The sequence below is a fragment of the Artibeus jamaicensis genome, unplaced genomic scaffold (genome assembly GCF_021234435.1).
Source record: "Artibeus jamaicensis isolate MK-2021 breed Jamaican fruit bat unplaced genomic scaffold, CSHL_Jam_final contig_3126, whole genome shotgun sequence".
Classification (NCBI taxonomy): domain Eukaryota; kingdom Metazoa; phylum Chordata; class Mammalia; order Chiroptera; family Phyllostomidae; genus Artibeus; species Artibeus jamaicensis.
In genome coordinates this window covers 5,529,431-5,536,696 of record NW_026521723.1, presented here as the reverse complement: position 1 = coordinate 5,536,696, position 7,266 = coordinate 5,529,431, and positions in this window count along the sequence as shown.

The window sequence follows — 7,266 nt, the reverse complement described above, 5'->3', positions numbered from 1 at the left end:
GTTTTAAACTTTTACATCACAGATTGCTATCAGTAAAACATTTGCACGTGTACCCTCAGTGTACATATATTTATGGATATGTTTTTAAAATGCACCACTGCATAGATGTATTATTTATTATTATACTCAGAAAAAATGAAATAAAAATGCATGTGATAAAAATAGAATAAGTTAAGAATTTTAATATTTTCTTCCTACGGCCCTATGATATAGTCTTAGCACATGCCCCAGGGTTTTGCATACAAGTTTGGAGACTTCTGACAGTGAGAGATGCTAACTAACCAGGACTGATGCAGGGAGCATAAAATGCATAGCAATAACTACCAGAAAACTGATCAGTCAACAGAACCTTTAGACTAGGAAAATAACACTTGTTTTTAAAGAACACATCACACAACATATCAGTGGTGTATTAGGTATCATGGTGGCAGTACAAGCCATCATCCTCAGGGTCAGTGCGAAGGGACCCGGTATTTGTTTGTGGGTCATTTATTGTGAAGGATCTATGTGCTAAACACGTGTGCATGCCAGACTCTGGACAAGGAAAACAGCCTTCTCCTAGGAAGTGTGATGAAATAGAAGAGAATTCCAGTCTCTTGTGTGATAGACAGAGCCTCGCCCCTGAGGAAAAGAGGCGTAGAATCAAATGTAATGTATTTACCATTTAGGGACTGCTTTTTGGATTTTTAACTATTTCATTTAAGAATAAATATTAAGAAATTTTAAATACTAGTGATGCTCAAAAATATGTTCAGAACAAATCAAAGCTTTCATATATTTTATTTAATTTTTATAATGTAAGGTTATGAAAATGAAAACAACTGTTATACGTAAAATGGCTTTTAAAAGGGCCTACATTTTTCCTTTCTTGTTTTCACATTTGATGGTACAGGTTAAGCTCATATGGTTAGCATAATCTTCCTTCTCATCATGGCCTTGATTTTTCATTTTCTTCATTTTATGTTATATGAGTCCTTTGTTGTAAGCCACAAGAAATAATTTTTGAAGAGTAAATTTAAATATGTATAACTGTGTACGCACAAATGTATATGTTATTTAAGTAGGTCTGTAAATAATATTTTGTTCCTTTATTCAGGTATTACTTCTTTATACTAACTCAGATCCTGATGTCACCACTTCCTAACTGTGTAAACTTGGAAAAATTCCTTAATCACTCTAAGACTCAGTTTCCTAGTTTGTAAAATGGCAATAATAAGAGTAACCGTAAATCAATCATTCATATAAAACACTTAAGCCAGGAACATACTAAACCTTCAATAAACATTATTTTAATTTATTTTCCACACACAAGCCAATGACAGCTGTCTTACAGAAAGAATTGTAAGACTTAATGCTCACATCAAATGAAATTTATGAAACCTGTTGCAACTTACTTGCTCAGTGTTGACAATTTCCTTTTAGCCTATATTCTACTAACTTCAGCATCTCTGCACATAAAAAGGAGTTAAGCCTGATTTTAGGAAAAAGCAAACTTCCTATTGGGTGGCCATTATTAAACACCTAAAAAGGCAAACTTGTAAAAAAGTCACTCTGAAAACAAGCCTTGTTTTGTGCATTGAAACTCTAGATAGTTGCCGTGATGAGGATCTGCTTGCATAAATTTTTGACTTTGTGCTTGACCTGACCGAGCTCACTTTTTTTTCTGTATAAGAGAAATAGAGAAAATGATTCCTCACTCCTCAGGGTCAGTGCGAAGGGACTAAAAGCTGAAACTTGGACATTTGGACCACTTCTCAGCACCAAAGCAAAAATGTATGATCTTGAAGAGAACCAGGTTCTACTGGGTCTCAGCAGAGTTGGAGATTAAAAAAAAAAAAGAAAAAAAAAAAGAATATCTTGCTTTCCTAGAGTGATATTAGGCAAAGCTTCTTAGAACTTCCACTTTCCTGTGATTTGTGGCATTTTATCTGTATTAGTCTTAAGACATTCAAATACCTGGCCTTGTATTACATTATTCGTGTATTGATAGAATCTGCTTGATGGCAAACCCCTTGAAGAAAACGATGCTATTGCATTAATCATTTTGTTATCCAACAGTGGCTATCACAATAATCTTCACATTGCCTAACATGTAAGGGTAACTCAATAAGGATTTATAAAACAAATAAAACAAACAAGCAAACAAAAAGATATAAATTCTAAGAAGGATCAGAGAAAATCCACAGATGAGAGAAGTGCCAGAGAAAGCTGGGGGTCCCAGGTATCATGAAGGAAACTTGCGTACATTAGTCATCATAGGTTATACCTGCCTTTGGTTTTTATCTCCCAAAGCGCATCTGAGATAGCCTAGAGTACTGACTAATATATCCATATGAGGCAAGTGAAACAGATAGACAGACCTTCTTTTCAAAGATGAGAAAAATAAAGCAAGGGAAGTTTAAATGACTCCCTCGATATTGTACATACAGCTAATAGCAGAGCTGGGTTAGTTCTAAAGTTCTAGATACCTAGTTCTGCAAGCTAGCTGCCTTTGGGAGTAGGGGGATTCGCCAAGGAGTCATTTAAGGATCAAACCATAAAAATAGGTCTCTAAGTGGATGATGGTTTTACACTAATGGATTTGAAAATAAAATCAGTAAGCACCAGCATTAGACGGTCCTTCTAGCCACTTTCTCATTAGAAGCTTCAACAGCATCCCTAACCAGGACATTTGCTATGACACATCAAGCTCCTGGGAACTCCCTTCTCTATTTCATCTTCTGATGATTTTGACCACTAGAGTTGCTTCTGATATTTAACATAATTTCTCTCCCCTTAAGCATTATCCATTGTTCCTTTTTCTATTGCCTTGTTACCCCACAGAACAATCTAATCCCCTTTTCCTGTGGCACTTGAAATATGTGAAGGTAGCTCTCAATACCACCTCCCATCTTGAATAGTGCCTTTTCCAGGCAAAGAGTCCCAGTTCCTTAAAACATTCTTCCTAGAGCACCGCTCTCTATTCTTAGTCTCCTTTCAAAGCCTGCTTTTTGTTTTTGCATGCTCCTTCCAGCAGGATGCCCAGAGCAGGTGGGGGTTGGGGCTGTGGGCAGTACAGCATGACCCGGGCTCCATTTCCTTGAAACAAAGTTTCTACTACTGCAGCCTGGGGTGGTATTTGTCCTCCTGATAGTTACAGCACTCTGCTGACCAATACTCTGCTTATTCTAAAAAATTGTTTTTGAAATGTGTGCTGTTAAACCGTTTGTAGTATATAATTTATTTTGAAGAAACTAAGGCATATGCCTTAGTAACCTGGGTATTTCATATAGTGGTTAAGATCCAAGGCTTTGGAGCTATAACGACCTGTGCTAATAGCTTAGCTCCAACACTGACTCGGTGGACCTGGACAATTTCCATAACTTCCCTTTGCTTCACTTCATGTATAAAGAAAGGGAATGGTAATAGGTACATTGTAAGATTATTTGTAATGATTAAAGAAAATAATACTTAAAACAGTGCTTGTCATATATAGGCAACCAATAAATGGTCGTGTGTTTTTTTTCCTTTTAGCTGCTGAGATTCCACCCAGAATTCCATTTGCCACACCTTTCTGTATACTGATTATTTCATTCAAGGTATTTGCTAGTGATTGTACCATCTTTTGTTCATTTACACATTTGATGACTTCTTTACCTTTTTAAAAGCGTTGCCTAAGGCAAAACCCAGAGCACCTACCTCCCAGTAGATTAACGTTGATCATTAATCAGCACTCCTGTGGACACAGTTGTTGAACCTGCAGTAGAGCCACTTAATTTCACTTAAATTAAAAAAATTAAACCTAAAGTGAACAATATCATATAGCAATCACGTAGGTGCTTTATTACAACTTAATATGTTATTATATTGCCTCAGATTTCTTCGTAAGGGATGAAAAACATTGCATATACAATCAAAGTACCCTTCTCTGGCCCAGTTCCTCTCTAGTCCTTCCCAGAGGTGATTATTATTTAGTAATTCACTCTCATCCTATCCATATACTTTGCAACCCACTCGTGGAAATACCTGATGTGACTTTATCAAACGGCTTTAAGACATTTTTATTCATTAATGTTATCAGAGAGGAGTTCTTTGGTGGATGGGGTATACTAACTGGTTAATTAAAACAAAAACAGGAAATTATGGGAGGATATGGGAAAGCTCTTAGAATAAGAGTAAAGCTGGAGAACTAGATGCCAGAAAGCCCAGCAACACTGTCAACTCCAGGGACCGAGATCACTTTTAGATGAGAACATCTTCATTATGATGAATTTACCCAAACTCTTTTCCTTCCTTTCTTTATGCCACTAAAGAGAGTGGAATGAAAGACTTCGATTGTGTTTACCCAAGTTTTATGCCTACCCAAGTTTTCAGAGTAGAAAAGGACACTTTGCTTGATCCTCCCACCAAGACTGCATGGTTTCCTGGTGTGGAGAGGAGGAGGAGGCAGCGATGGAGGAGGCAGAGAGTTAACAGAAACATTTAGGGGCCTGCAGGTGTATGAGTAACATTCTGGTTCTTGGTGGATTCACAGGAGCTCATTTTGTAATTTACATGGATGTAATGTTATTCTCTTACATGTAGCAAATGCTTTTTAAAATATAAGTAAACTTTAAGAAAACAATAGAAAAAAAGATTGCATCCAAAGAAGGTTATTAGGTTCCCAAAGTAAAATCAGAGTAGTACTTCCAGGAGGAGAAGGCAAATAGATACTGGATATGTGAAAACAAGAGGCCTATAACATCTGCAAAAGCCACAGTGCAACTGAGCCATCTGTTTATTAACACTGCTACAAAAGAAAAATAGGTTTAGGCTAGTCTTAGTGTCTGCGTGCTGGCTTCTAAGGATTACTTTGTCCTTTTTCTAAGTACGTACAGATCTTTCCTTCACTTGCCTATCTTAGATTTCATTTCATTTCAAGGACCGTACTGCCATTCAGATAAGCTTAAGGAAAAAAGTAAGTTAATTGTACAAATATTGGGGTCTCTCACAGAAGTCAAGGGCAATAAGGATAACCAGGCAAGGAAACAAAAGCAAATCACCTCCTTTATTGCAAAGCCACCAGGTAAGGGGCAAGGATGCATCTGCTATGGAGGGTTGCTTTCTTGGTGTTTGTAGGCAAACACCAAGTTTGAAGTGCACACAGGAATAGGAGGCTACAAAGCATATTCTACTACATAGCACTTCCTGGGCTCCATGTCTCATTCACCATGCTTTAACTTGCAGAATACAACCTTTTTTCCCTAACCCCAAGAAATTTAACCAGAATTATTCAGAATGTTTATGGCCTGATTTTATACCCACATTCATTTAGAAGTAAATTATTACATTATATGTTTATTTATTTATTATATTCTTCATTCATTCTGGAAGAAATTTCAGGTGGTCTTCAACTGTTCAGACTTACATGTTTTGTCAAGACTCTCAGGTATTGTTCAATAGATCTAGGAAATCTGAACTCATTCAGAGTATCTAGGTAGTCTCTAAAATTTTTTTAACTTATTTTTTACTCCCTATTGCATCCCATACCCATCTGCCCAAACTAGCAGAAGACAATGAGGATTTATTAGAATCACTACACAGGTAAGGTTACAGTAAGGAACAACCAGCAGAAAGCTATGATTTAAACCCCAAATGAAGTTGGATTATCAGGGATTGGAGATAGGCAATAGGCCAGGGACATTTTCTCAAGGTGCAGTTGCAATGCAGGAAGTACAGCTGGCAAAAAAAAAAAAAAATTTGCTTTTCCCTGAAGTAGGGTGGTCCAGACAGAAGAGGCATATAATTGAGAAGTTATCTAAAACAATGATGTTTCAGGTAAAGAAGATAAAATTAAGGTAGTAGGGGAAGCTTATGTTAAATAATGGCTTATTCACCTCTAAGCTCACCCCTGCCATATACTGAGTTACTGACAACAAATATATTGAGGCTGGCCTACCTGAAATGACGACTTGAAAAATAACAGCGTGACAGTGCTTCAAAAAGAAAGCATTGAAAACATTGCCTGAAATTCGGCTGGAGGGTCTTTGCAGTAGAAGAATTGACTCCAAGTCTTAGGAGTATTTAGCTATTTGGAAAGGGATATTTTCCTTTTCCTGTCCTTGGACGCCTTTTCTTCCCATCTTCTTCCTTGTTCAAAAACAAAACTCTGTAACTTGTTGAACTTTGAAAGTTCTCTTTCCATATATCGGATTGACTATTACAAGTTTGTTAATGTCCTGACCTCTGGCCAGCACTATTCAAGGGCAGGAAAGTGAAATGGGAAACTTTGCTTGTCACAGTATAGGAGGGAGGAAAGAAAGGAAGGGAAGGAAGGAAGAACCACATGTTCTAAGACAAGTTTTGCTGTGATGAGTTCAGAAGCCACCACCTTTGGCTTTGTATTTAGATGCGACCAGAGTAGGGCTTAGAGAGAGGAAGGAAATAGATATCAAATAAACCTCTCCCTAAGTAGATAATTCTAGATTAGGAAAAAAAAAGCCTCTTCAGCAATACCAATGTTCCGAACACCAGACAGAGGGATAAGGGGCTCTCTGCCTTCCAGGGAACTACTCTAGACATAACCAAGTCAGTTGGTGCAGCAAGGATGAGGCTCCTTTGGCTATCCTGGCTTAAACAATGGGTGTCCTTCATGTTAAACCTTAATCTCGGAGTGGAGTCCTGGAGTTCCTTGTCTCCATTACACTTGTTCTCTTCAGAGGAGAAAATCAGGCAGCAGGAAGCTGCCCACCCCCACCCTTTCTATTCTCTATCACTCCATCCAGTCTTCGCTTCCTAATTTGGAGGCTGTAGCTACTCTCTCATTCTTTACAGACTGGAGTTGTCTCCAGCACTTCAAAAGAGAAAGAGCCCTAACTCAAAAGGTATCTCGGAGTAATGAATGGAAAATAGCTGGTCCCACGTGTTGGCGGTCATCTGAGGAACCAGTGGCTCTTCAGTCCTGAGTAAAGAAAAAGCGTTCAATAAAGTTCTCCTTGTGAGGTAGCAAGAAAGAACCACGCTCTAGAAGCCAGCCAGTAAGATTCATGGGTCACACATTCATTAATTTATTCAAAAACATTTATTAAGTGCCTTCTCTGTGCTAGGTATTGTGGTTATTGCAAGACACCAAACAGATGTGGTCCCTGTGCTAATGGAGCTTACGGTCTAGCAGTAGAGACAGATGTAGTATACCAAATAATACAACATGTTGCTCAAGGGCAGGGTTGGAACAGGGCAAGCCAACCTTGCATTGGGGAAAGAATCTGAAAGTGGGGACGCAAATGCAGGGTCGGGAGTTGTTAAGGT